The following is a 14,220-nucleotide window of genomic DNA, read 5'->3' on the forward strand; positions in this document are numbered from 1 at the left end:
GAGTGTGGGTAATGCAGATGATGGAGTAAAGGGATGTTCAAGGAGGGCAGGACAAAGGAGTCTAGTGAGAAGGTAAAACAGTGTCAGTGGATGTGAAAGTGTGGAGAATTTTGACTTTGAGACGGTGATTCAAGAAGGCTTTTGACTACCTTGTTGGCTGGGAGGAACAGCACAGCACTGGCAGAAATTCAGGTGCTGGTCTTCAGACCTCGCACGATTCACCCGCAGTGTAATCTGGGGAAGGTCTCCTAATGTATCTGGAGTGTAGTTCTCTAATCCATAAAATTATTTGGCTGGGTTTGATTCGTAAATCTCTTTCTAGCACTTCTGTTGCTGGCTTCCATGATCCAGGTTGTTGGTGACCTTTGAGTGATTTTAGTGGATAGTGTGCCCAGAAGGCAGATTGTAGGGAGTTAAAGAGCGATTAAATGGTGGAAGACCATCTGCTCAGGAAGTGAGTTTGCTGCAATCCAAGAAAGGGTATAAACCTCTCCTAATTTAGTAGATTTGTTATATAGCAATCCTGCAACATGAACCTATACCGATGTCCCTCTTTTATTCTTGTTTCAAATCTATTCACAGTTCTTAAAGGTTTATTAATCTTTGACCATTTAAGTAAATTTTGCACGTGGCTCAGTTTTATTTGGTTCACTTCGTTCTAATGCTCTCAAATAGTTTAACCCATTTGAGACATAATTTCTACTTAAAGAGTTAAAAGAAAACATCTACTTCATTAGTTTGGCAAAGAAAGAAAGTGTTTTTGAGGAACCAGAAAGCCAAATTTATCTATAGGCATGGGAGTGAATTTGAGCACTGAACAGACATTCTTATGATTATCATAATAAAACAGAATAAAATAGTTAAGGCATCAGAACTGCTTCTGAAAGCCTAGGCTGCATATGCGACAGCTACACAGAGGTTCTTTTCAGGTAATACTGTCTGCAGTCTTTAAGGGAAATGAAAGTCTCCTGTCAACTAGTATTTATACCAGAGCCAATGAAGATTAAATGCCTTGATCAGAAATATCCAGAACTGAGAAAAGTTAAATTGGAAGTAAAAAAAAAATGAGCTTAAAGACATTTAATAGCATCCTTCTAATTAACCCACTGAACTTATTAAAATTAGAAGTTCCAATAATAGGCATGAGATATAATGAAATATTTCACGTACAAGATGAAGACTTCTTATAGTTATGGCTGAAATGTAAAAGAGGAACAACAGATTCAAATAAGAAAGCAAGGTTTATGGTCCAGAATAAAGATGTACAAGGAATATTATGATCTAGTATTGTTTTACCGAATCTACTACAGGTCTCAATTTGTGCCCCTGCTCTGGTCCAACCCACTGAGCCTGCCTATATTCCTGGCATTTTACTCTGAGAAAAAAAATCATATTTATTCATAAATATAAATAAATCTAGAAACTTACCTGGGACTTCCCTATTTCCTTCCCCCTTTTTGTTCTTATTTTGAATCTATTAACAGTTTTTAAAGGTCTGTTGAACTTTGATGAAAAACCTATCCTATTTAGTCCTATTCTAACCCCCTCTTATTTAATGAGCCATATTGTAAAGAGCTGCCCTCTTCTAAACCAGAGGACTGGGCCTTGGGAGCCCCTTCTTCCCTGAGGTGTGACGTTCTCTCATAAGGTTCTTAGAGAGTTCCATGTATTTTTGCCATCATACTGGTGAACACAATATGAGTAATTTTGGTCAGCTACTTGAAGCAGTATTTTACATTTATGGCATAATTATCATGATAGATCAGATCATGTGTGTTGAAGCATCCTTGAAAGAATTGTTTCACATTTGTCGTTTTCAGTGAACCCAAACTTTAAATCTGAGAAGTAGACTAGCACATTTCATATGTCAATTAAAATGGATTGATCTACTTTGACAGTCTTTGGAGAAAAGGCCAATAAGAAAGGAATTCTTTTTAATCATAAGAGCTTATTTTCCAAGCTGCAAAGGTTCTAAATTTAGGATGAATGTCAGTACTTATTTACTAAATCATGTACAGATTTATAGAGATCTGGGCTAAAAACATATATACTTGTTGGTCTCTCATTTTTCAAATTAATGGAGAAAAGGAGATTTCGTACTTTGTTTTGTGAAAATACAGGTCCATGAAATTTTCCACAAATTATTTTCCTGAAGATTAAAGAATACCACATATATATATATAATAAATTTTTATTTTTAAGAAGGTGATACACGAAAGTAGCTTTCCATCATATAGGCCTAGCTATAAAACCAATCTCTTCTATTTCTTAACTGTGTGACCTTGGACAATTTAATTAATCTCTTTACACCTCACTTTTTTCGTCTATTATATAGGGATAATAATTCCTAACTCATGGTAGTCATATATGATTAAATGATAATGTGTGTAGAGCTCTTAACAAAATGTCTGACTCATTATAAGAGCTAAATAAATATTGCTATTTTTATTTTATTCCAAATAACTCATTTTATAAATAATATTAATTTCTCGTCAAAGAGAATGTGAAAAATCCTGAAAAGTCTGGAGGAAAACATTATGTTTTCAACATTTTGGCTATTACTGTGCATAGGCTTTCTTATTATGTGGTTACAGCCATTATTGGATATTCAGTTTTGCGTTCACTAACATTTATTTATACTATCATAGTTATTCTTCATATTATTTCTATAAAATATTATTTTAAATGTCTATATAATGTTTCTTCATTAGGCTATATCAAGGTTTCTTTTACCATACACTCTTTAATGTAATAATTTCTATTCTAGAAGTTTATCCTAACAAGAACTGATTAAGATTTGATGTTTACTGCAGCATTGTAGCATTTTAAGACTGTCGATGTGACTAAATTGCTTTTCATTAAAAAGTCTCTACTTACACAATGCTTTTCTGTTTCTCAGTGAAATATTTTATATTCTATAGTGTTCATTAGCTAATGAGAATGCGGCAAGGGATTATAAGATAAAACAGTTTAAGTTTACACTTATATAAAAATCATAAAAATGATAATCATTTTCTTTTTTTTTTATAATTTTATTTATTTTTTCCCCCAAAGCCCCAGTAGATAGTTGTATGTCATAGTTGCACATCCTTCTAGTTGCTGTACGTGGGACGCGGCCTCAGCATGGCTGGAGAAGTGGTGCGTCGGTGCGCGCCCGGGATCCAAACCCGGGCCGCCAGCAGCGGAGCGCGCGCACTTCATCGCTAAGCCATGGGGCCGGCCCCGATAATCACTTTCTAAAAACTGTCCTTCCCTAAGACATACTCGATCTAAACATATTGTTACAGGCCTTAGCCAAGATTTGGGAATATATTACTTGATTAAGAAAAAATTTTTTTTATTGAGGTAATATTGGTTTATAACATCATATAAATTGCAGGTGTACATCCTTATATTTCAACTTCTGTATAGACTACATTGTGTTCACCACCAAAAGTCTAGATGCTATCCATCACCATACAATTGTGCCCTTTTACCCCTTTCACCCTCCCCCCACCCCTTTCCCCTCTGGTAACCACCAATCTGTTCTCTGTATCTGTGTGTTTATCTTCCACATATGAGTGAAATTGTAAGGTACTTGGCTTTCTCTGTATGACTTATTTCACTTAGCATAATATCCTCAAGGTCCAACCATTTTGTCACAAATGGCAAGATTTCATCATTTGTATGAGTGAGTAGTATTCTGTCGTGTATATATACCACATCTACTTTATCCATTCATTCGTTCATGGGCCCTTATGTTGTTTCCAAGTCTTGGCAATTGTGAGTAATGCTGCAATGAACATAGGGGTGCATATATCTTTTTGAATTAGTGTTTTCATATTCTTTGGACGAATACCCAGAAGTGGAATAGCTGGATCATATGGTAGTTCTATTTTTAATTTTTTGAAGAATCTCCATACTGTTTTCCACAGTAGCTGCACCAATTTACTTTCCCACCAGCAGTGTATGAGTTCCCTTTTCTCCATATCCTCTCCAATACTTGTTGTTTCTTGTCTTTTTTTTTTTTTTTGTGAGGAGAACTAGCCCTGAGCTAACATCCAATGCCAATCCTCTCCTTTTTTCTTGAGGAACACTGGCCCTGGGCTAACATCCATGCCCATCCTCCTCTGCTTTATATGGGACGCCGCCACAGCATGGCTTAGCAAGCTGTGCGTCGGTGTGTGCCCGGGATCTGAACCGGCGAACCCCGGGCCGCCACAGCAGAGCGCGCGCACTTAACCACTGCACCACCGGGCCAGCCCCTCTTGTCTTTTTAACAATAGCCATTCTGATGGGCATGGAGTGATGTCTCATTGTGGTTTTGATTTGCATTTCCTTAGTAATTACTGATATTGAAATCTTTTCATGTACCTGCTGGCCATCTGTATGTCTTCTTTGGAAACATGGATGTTTGGATCCTCTGCCCATTTTTTGATCAGGTGGTTTGTTTTTCTGTTGTTGGGCTGTATGAATTCTTTATATATTTTGGATATCAACTCCTTATTGGATATATGATTTGTAAATATCTTCTCCCAATTGGTGGGTTGTCTTTTCATTTTGCTGATGGTTTCCTTTGCCGTGCAGAAGCTATTTAGTTTCATGTATTTCCATTTGTTTATTTTTCCTTTTGTTTCCTTTGCCTGAGGAGACATGGTATTCAAAAAGATACTCCTAAGACCCATGTCAAAGGGCACACTGCCTGTGTTTTCTTCTAGGAGTTTTATGGTTTCATGTCTTAGATTCGAGGTCTTACATTCAGGTCTTAAATTTAGTCCATTTTGAATTAATTTTTGTATATGGTGTAATATAATGGTCCACTTTCATTCTTTTGCATGTGGCTGTCCAGTTTTCCCAGCACCATTTATTGAACAGACTTTCCTCTCTCCATTGTGTGTTCTTGGCTCCTTTGTCAAAGATTAGCTGTCGATAGATGTGTGGTATTTCTGGGCTCTCAGTTCTGTTTCATAGATCTGTGTGTCTGTTTTCCTGCCAGTACCATGCTGTTTTGATTACTATAGCTTTGTAGTACCTTTTGAAGTCAGGGAGTGTGACACCTCCAACTTTGTTCTTTTTTCTCAGTGCTTGGCTATTCAGGGTCTTTTGTTCCGTATAAATTTTAGGATTATTTGTTCTATTTCTGTGAAGAATGTCATTGGGATTCTGATTGGGATTGCATTGAGTCTCTAGATTGCTTTAGGTAGTATGGACATTTTAACTGCATTTATTCCTACAATTCATGCACATGGCATATCTTTCTATTTCTTTATGTCGTCTTTGATTTCTTCCAATAATGTCTTATAGTTTTTAGTGTTTAGGTCTTTCACCTCCTTGGTTAAATTTATTCCTACTATTTTATTCTTTTTGTTGCGATTGTAAATGGGATTGTATTCTTGATTTCTGTTTCTGTTAGTTCATTGTTAGTGTATAGAAATACAACTGATTTTTGTATGTTGATTTTGTACCCTGCAACTTTACTGTATTTGTTAATTATTTCTAATAGTTTTTTGGTGGATTCTTTAGGGTTTTCTATATATAAAATCATGTCATCCACAAATAGTGACAGTTTTACTTCTTCCTTTCCGATTTGGATCCTTTTTATTTCTTTTTCTTGCCTAATTTCTCTGGCTAGGACTTGTAATACTATGTTAAATAAGAGTGGTGAGAGTGCACATCTTTGTTTGTTCCTGCTCTTAGAGGGATACCTTTCAGTTTTTCACCATTGAGTATCGTGTTGGCTGTGGGTTTGTTGTACATGGCCTTAATTATGTTGAAGTTCTTTCTTTCTATACCCATTTTATTGAGAATTTTTATCATAAGTGGATGGTGCATCTTGTCAGATGCTTTATTTTTATCTATTGAGATGATCATGTGATTTTCATTCTTCATTTGTTAATGTGGTACATCATGTTGATTGATTTGCAGATGTTGAACCATCCCTGCTTCCCTGGAATAAATCCCACTTGATCATGGTGTATGATCCTTTTAATGTATTGTTGTATTTGTTTTCCTAATATTTTGTTGAGGAGTTTTGGATCTGTGTTCATCAATGATATTGGCCTGTAATGTTCCTTTTTGGGGTTGTCCTTGTCTGGTTTTGGTATCAGGGTAATGTTGGCCTTGTAAAATGAATTAGGAAACATCGCTTCCTCTTCAATTTTTTGAAAGAGTTTGAGAAGTATAGGTATTAAATCTTCTTTGAATGTTTGCTAGAATTCACCAGAGAAGCCATCTAGTCCTGGACTTTTGTTTCTTGGGAGTTTTTTGATTACTGTTTTAGTCTCTTCACTAGTGATTTGTCTGTTCAGATTCTCTATTTCTTCTTGATTCATTTTTGGGAAGTTGTATGATTCTAAGAATTTATCCATTTCTTCAAAATTATCCAATTTGTTGACATATAGCTTTTCACAGTATTCTCTTAAAATCTTTTGTATTTCTGAGGTATCTGTTGTAATTTCTGCTCTTTCATTTCTGATTTTATTTATTTGAGCCTTCTTTTTTTCTTAGTGAGTCTGGCTAAGGATTTGTCAATTTTGTTTATCTCTCAAAGAGATAGCTCTTAGCTTCACTAATCCTCTCTGTTGCCTTTTTAGTTTCTATTTTTATTTATTTATGCTCTCATTTTTATTACTTCCTTTCTTCTACTGACTTTGGGCTTCATTTGTTCTTTTTCTTGTTCTTTTTAGTTTAGCAATAGTTTGTCACTTTGAAATTTTTCTTCTTTCTTGAGGTAGGCCTGTATTGCTATATACTTCCCTCTTAGTACCACTTTTGCTGCAACCCATAGATTTTCGTATGTTGTGTTTTCATTTTCATTTGATTGACAGGAACAGCAGGGCTTGTAAACATCTCTCCCATCTGAGACTTAACATATTTTAATATCCATGGTTTCAAAACAAAACCCTCGATTTGGTTTAAACCATGGTGTTTGTATGCCATGAGCAGGAAGTGATGAGACAGAAGCTTTCCTACCTGTGCCCCTGCCCTGGTCCTGGTGAGGCCCCACGTGGAGCTGTAACTCCTGATGGACACTGTGGAGGGGTCAGTGGAGGGGGGAAGCAGAGACTGTAGCCAGGCCCTGGAAGGATCCCGGGGGGAACCTCTCCAAGTCTCTAGCCCACCTCCCAAGATTAGAGAAGAAGCTGGCTGGAGTGGTGTTTTTTGAAACAGGGTGGGTTGTACTCATGCAGAATGGTTCTAACAGCTCAGGACTACCTGGAAGTGCACCTCTTCCGTGAGGGAGGGCACATTTTACATTCACATTACAGTCCATGGTACACCTCCCACCAGCCGTGGGCCCCCATTAAAAAGAATATGACCTCGATGGGGTTATCAAGATATTTCTTGCCGCCTTAGGAGAGAAACGATGCTATCCTGGGGAGTCAAGAATCCTTGAAGGACATCGTAATCATACTGTGGGACTGCTTCCACAGTGATACTGCTCTGAATCAGTATGTTTCTTCCCCCTCCCTTTCACACTCCAGACATCCTTTTGGGTCCTCTTGTTCTCCCTGAGTTCCCCCACTGGCAGGGGATGAGAGAGTCACTTTCTGTCCCTAGATCTATCCCACTGCCAAATACTTTGACTATACCCTCCTCCCATCCAGTTCAGGACTCAAGTCTAATTCTCTGTTCCCTTCTAGCCTTGCAAAACAATGTCTGTAAACACCTTGTTCATCTTGCAGATGAAACTTCAATGGCTCCCTATCATCTGCCTTTTTGAATCAGTCCAGGCTACTCATGGTCTTCAAAACAGCCACAGATGTGGCCCCCTTGCCTGAAGTGTACGTCCCATCCTTCTCTCTTATTCAGCACTTCCATCCTCGTGTCCCCTCCTCCTCCTGTTAGTCTCTGTCTCGGGATGCCCACGGACGCCACATAATTCCATGCAGTTACAGAATATAGGCTATCCACTGATATATTCATTATTTCTTGAGGCCAATGCTTTCTTTAGATGAAGTATAAGCCTGCTGAGGCCGAGCACTCAAGAAAGGCTACATAAATCAGGTGTCTCTACCTACTACCCACTGCAGGCTGAGCATGTAGCAGAAGCCGAACAAATGATTGTTGATTGACAGAAAAGAAGTGGACAACAAACATTTGATATGAATGGGGATTTTCCCAAAGGGAAATGTAATCGTCTGGTTGTCTGAAAATAGGAAAGGAACTAAGGGCTGTTTTGGTAGTTTTATATATGACTCTGTAGTGAGAGAGAAATTCAGTAAACCTGTATGTGTTTATCTCATCTAGAAAATGAAAGGTAAAAAGATTGTAAGCTCAGTGTTTATGAGAACCGCTGAGGAATGACTGGTCATTTGAAAGCAAAACCTGAGAATTCCAGCTTTGCTTTGTAAAAATGGCTTTTGAGTCATTTTCTGAAGCTGGAAGGTTTTAGGCAAATTAATAACACAAGTGATTTTTCAACTTCTATTGAACAGGGAAGTAAATAACTAGAACTAGCAGAGTCAGCAGTTAGTTAAGTGGTTCTCGCAATGTGTCAAGGGCAGAGCCGTGAATCTTCTCTGTTGTGGAGGTGGAGGATGAGCCCAACACAGTTCCTTCTACTTTTGGCCCAGTGCCCCAAATCCTTGACACGAGCTTAGTTGGCAACTGTTTGGTTAAAATACATTATGCCAGTGAAATTTTCCTTAGATCCTTTAACTAAGGAGAGGCCCAAGGCAGCAGTGTGCAGTGTTGGCTGGAGCGAACAGTTGCCTTTAGTCACCCTGCGTTACTAGTAACTGGAGGAAACACGTGCTCATCCAGAGGTCTCCCGGCTCCCCTCTCCTCATCAGATGCATGAGAGGAACCCATAGTTACCCACCACATCTCAGAGGGTCATTGTGGAGAAAAACTGGGGCAATAAGTGAGAAAGGTCACTGAAAAGTGTAACAGTTCACTATATAGTATATCATTATTGAGGGTGGCCTGGTGTAAAATGACAGGCCTGCGTGGTAGTTATTCCATCACGTGATGTATAAAAATGAAGTTTTAACTATATACAGGCCTTGTATCGTTGTACATATGGGAGCCTGACTTTAATATGTCCATGCTGGTGTGACAACAGTGACTGCATGGGCCTTTGGTCCAAAGCTCCCTTACAGGCCAGAGGTCTACGTGAATCTTTACCAGATCCTCCAACATTAGTGACTCATGAGGATATTAGTCACCTGTTCAAGCACCTTTCCCAGCATCATCCCGTTTTATCCTGACCACCTTTGAGGCCCTGCTCTGGGGCAGTCCCCTCCTCCTAGAGCGGTGGCCCAATGCTGGCCCAGTCCTTACCCCTGCTGACCACTCTGGAGCTGTGTCCAAGGCCCCTCCATCTGAACTCTGTGACGAGAGATGGGGACAGCCACCTCCCTCACAGGTCAGGCCTGAGGCTCCATGAATTCTCTAGGTCAGAAGGGGCAGGGCGTCAGGCAGCTGCTGCTCTGCTCTGTCGCCACCGTTCCTCTTCATGCCTGTCTTGTTGCCTCTGGGAAAAGAATGTCTTGCGGTGACTCCATCCCTGGAGTGATGTTATACTTCTGACCTCCCTTTTGCTGTTAATTATGTCTCAATTAGCTTGGCCATTTATTATCGTCCTGAGGAGGTGAAGGATGAATGCTGAGAGCAGGAGGGATGGAGAAAGGGTGTTCTGATGTGTGAAGGATAAACAGAGGTCTCAGCTGTGCAAGGAGAAGGGCTTCAGAGAGGAAGGAGAGGTAGGGTTCCTTCTATGAGGCTCCTGTTTCCAGAACATGTTTAATGAGTGCGTGTGCATGTGTGTGTGTGCATGTGTTTGTGTTTGGCGGGGGCAGCAGGCCAGAACAAGAACGCTCATCCCACACCCAGTGCACAGTGAAGAGCACACGACGCCCAGTGAGGCTTTTGGAGAACACGCCCCGGCTCCCAGTGTGGCTCGGGTTCATTCCTGGCTATAACTGAGACCAGGGTTTGCTTCAGGCTCCTCAGGGCAGAAGCAGGTTTCCCTTCCTGCTGAGGCCCACGCTGCAGCTAGGCTGGGATCCCACCCCCTCCCGTCTTCTCAGGTGCCTTACCCATCAGTCATTCCTCTCTTTTCTACTCCTCACTGAACCCTTCCTGTTAGCATTAACATTTGCTTACATCTCCCCCATGTTAAAACAGACTTTCCTCCCTCACCCCCCTGGCCCTTCATCACACTGTCTTTCTCCTCCCATTCCCAGCCAAATTTCTCAAAACGATTCACACACGTTCAATTTTTTGACCTCCCTGTCTGTCACTGAAAGGACTCTTGCTAAGGTCACCAATAATTTTCAAGTCACCAAGTCCAAAGGACATTATTTTAGGCCTCGTGTCTCAGCAGTGTTTAAACAAATAGCCTCTCCCACCTTAAAGCGCCATCTTGCCTTGGTTTCCAGGTCACCACACTGCTGGTTTACCTCCTCGCTGGCAGCTCTTCTCAGCCTCTTTCACCAGCTCCTCCTCTTCTACTCACTGTTACAATGTTGGACCTCCCCTTGGCTTCGCCTGAGGCCCCCTCTGTACTTCGTTGTCTCTCCCTGGGTGTCACCTGCTTGCGGGACACCAGTGGTCAACAGCCTGCTGTGCAACAATGACCCCAGCATTTGTGTCTCCACCCCAGATCTCACCTCTGACGCCAGACTCACACCTACTCACACCTACAGCCCAGTCTGTAGACGCTTCACTGTCGTTATCCAGTGTTGAATCTGTAATGATCTCTCAACTCCTAACACCCTAATTTTCTTCCAGTTTTCCTTCCATAGCCCGTACACCCAGCTGCAGAGGCATCCTATTTGGGATTTATCCCTCCCACGGTCAATCAATCACGAAGGTCTTTCAGTTCAGGTCCTAACAAATCTGGAATCAACTCTCTGCTCTCGCTTCTACTGCCAACTCCCCGACTTAGGCCACCGTCACCTCTTAGCTGGACTCCTGTGATGGGCTCCTGTCTTCCTGCTTTCACTCCTGCCTCCCTCCGAGCCATTCTCCAGCCATCAGCAGGAGATACACTTTCAAAATGAAAATCTGAGCGTGAGTGTGAGGAGTGGATGAAGAGAGAGCAGGGAGACTTAAATGTCTTGAAAAATAGAAAACCAATTGTTCTAAGACAAAATTCAAAATTCTTCCTTCAGTTCCTCAGATTCACCACAGAGCCTTTGCTCTCGCTTTGCCTGCCTCCTCCTCGCTCCACTCCTTCTGCCTGACTCTCTCCTCCTCATCCATCAGCTCACAATTCAAATGTCACTTTGCACGGAGCCTTCTTGGAGCCGCAAGACCAGAGAGGTCCTCTTGTTATGTGCTTCATTCTTTCAGAGAGGTAGAAGCAATGCTCACGATTGTAACTCAATAATCGACTGAGTGATTTGCTCCTTAAGGCTTTACACTACTTGTTAGGGTAATGAAAATGTTCTAAAATCGATTGTGGTGATGGTTGAACAATTCCATGAATATATGAAAAGCCATTGAATTGTACACCCGAAATGGGTGAATTGTATGGTATGTGGATTACATCTCAATAAAGTTGTCTTTAAAAAACGACAGGCTTACACTGGAATGAGAGCTGTAGATGAGGCAGAAACTTGTCAGTCGTGTCTATCATTGAGCACCTAGCACACAACAGGGTGCCTTGCACATGACGTGTGCTTAAGCGCTGGTTGACTGGTGGTGAAGAGGGCAAGTAAAGGGCAGGGCTGCCCTTCTGAGTGGGTCTGGCCTTCTAAATGTTTTGTTTTTTCTTAGATTTGGGGAAGAAATGTTGACTTGGATCCATTCCACCCCGATAATTTTAATGCTTTCTATATAAATGCCCCTTGACCTCTGTCACACTGCGAGGGGAAGCAGTGACTCTGAATTTAGAGGTTCCACGACCATCAGACCCTGGAGTTTTCTAGTTTCCCCTCTGAAAGCCTGCCTCTTGCAGCACCAGGCTGCTCTGTGCCTACAGAGATAGCCGAATGATGTCAAGGGTCTCGGTGCTCATGGTGAGGTCTGTGCACAGCTGTCTCCTGGAGTTCTTACCAACAGTTCCTAGGGAAAACAGCTGAGTTATTATTACTGTCATTATCATTATCATTTTACATCTCCTGAATAGTTTCTTTGTTGTTTGGTACGGCTCCACAGAGGTACCACATACATCTGTATCACCACTGAGGAAATTCTGTCACCAACAGAAATCAGTTAGTCTTGGAGGGAGCCACAGGAACAGACAGACCACATGCCCTTCTTTCTACAAAGCATCCACTTTTATTTGTTTTAGAATTACTCTAAAGGGAGCCACACCCAATCCATGAGTTTGGCCCCATTTGGTTCCATCTCTTCCCACTTTTCTTTCTGGATCACTGACACAGGATGGAGCAGCATACGCTCCAGGGAGCGTGCTCACAATCTGCGTCATAACTAGAAAACCCACCTCATTTGTGTTTGCTGGGGTGTGTGGCAGCCTAGGACAACGTCTAATTGGATGTGTAAGAATGATAGTGAGGTAAGGGGACTTCCGAATGAGAGCCCAGTTCCAACCTCTCCTTTTTCTCATGGACTCCTCTCTCCCCAGCAGTGGCCTCACTCTGACTTTGAGATTACTGCTGTGCACAGACTACTTGAGATGTTTTTTTAAAGACTCTCCAAGGGATGCCCCTTGTGGCTTGTTTATGTAGGATATTAATGGGGCTGACTGCAGGATGCATCTCTGGGTAAAAATGCCCGTGAATGAATGTCAGGGGCTCTGGGGAGTGGAAACTAGAACCTCTGGTTTTGCTGTAAAGCAACATCCTACAAGTTATCTCTGTCTTCTGTCCGGTGCCAGCCGGGAGCACAGCGGGGCTAGAGGTGCAGTGACGGCTCTGATGGAGATGTGTGCAGAATTCTCTGTAGAGCATTGCCAGGTTGGCGTATGTACACATGTACTCGCCTGACTGCTGAGGTTTTTAAAGATTTATTTTTAGATTTTTAATAATTGTGAGTCTCCTAACAAATTCATTCATTCATTCAAAAGTATTGATTAAGCACTGTTGTAGGGGATAGGGATTGAGTGGTAAACCAGAGAGGTGAGGTCTCTGTTCTCAAGGAGCTGATATTCTACTGTGGAGAGACAGAAAAATAAACAAGTAAAGAAATATAGCAATGTCAGATATTGATGAGAAAAAGAAACAAAAACAAGATAGTGATTAGAGAGTTATGGAGGGAGGAAGGGATATTTTATATAGTGAACATCAGAAAGGCTTCCACGAGCAGCTAATGTTTGAACTGAATGGTGGGAAGGAACCAGCAATATGAAGATTTGAGAGAAGAGCAATCCAGGAGGAGGAAACTGCAAGTGCAAAGGCCCTGAGGCAGGAGCAAGTTTGCTGTGTTCATAGAACAGAAAGTCCAGAGTTGCTGGAATGGAAGGAACACAGGGGAATGGGTAGGTGCGAGTTTGGAGGGTGGGGACTCTGCAGGCCTTGGCAAGGGGGGTGGGTTGGCTGCTGGTCTAAGTGCAGCAGGAAGCCATTGGAGGGTTTTGAGCAAGGGGTGATATGAAAGCTTGGAGTGAGGAAGAAGAATTTGGGGGACTCATTGCGGGGTTGGTAACAAAGAGGGACAGCCCCTGGTAAGGCTAAGGCCAATGGGGTTTGTGCACCAGTCACTGGCTCTCACTAAACTGCCTCCCTTGGCATCAGCCACTTGGCCTGAGTCTGAGACTACCTTTAGGAAAAGGCAACCAAAAATCACATGTGCCTTTAGCGGCATATCCAGCCAGTGCCCTCCGTTCTTTCCAGCTTGTTGTGGCAACTTCTATTGGATTTCCAAACTCCGGTGCTGTTTCTTTTCAATGAAGAGGCTCAGGCCTTAATTAAGATGACTTGGCCACATTTGCAGACTTAGCTTTCTACTTTTAAAACTGCTGTCTCCGAATTTCTGTGTGCCCGAAGCCAGCCAGCCACCTCCAGGAGCTGCTTCCCTCCACGCCTCCCTGTCAGGGGACGGGTAGGCACCTACCAGCTTCCGGGGAACCTCTTGTTGAAGTCCCGGCCAAAGCTCTTCTGCAGCATTTGCCACGGTTCTTAGAGACAGAGAATTGCCACTTATCCATGTCGCCTGCTTTTGGAATCCAGTCCAAACATCATTTCTTCAAAGTGAGCTATAAGAGATCAGAGCATTTCTGATAAGAGATCAGAGCGTTTCGAAAATATACTGCTCTTTTTCAGGGGAGGAATGACAATCTTGACACTCAAAAAAGTAGCAGCGGGCCAGCCTGGTGGCGCAAGTGGTTAA

The sequence above is a fragment of the Diceros bicornis genome, unplaced genomic scaffold (genome assembly GCF_020826845.1).
Source record: "Diceros bicornis minor isolate mBicDic1 unplaced genomic scaffold, mDicBic1.mat.cur scaffold_199_ctg1, whole genome shotgun sequence".
NCBI lineage: Eukaryota > Metazoa > Chordata > Mammalia > Perissodactyla > Rhinocerotidae > Diceros > Diceros bicornis.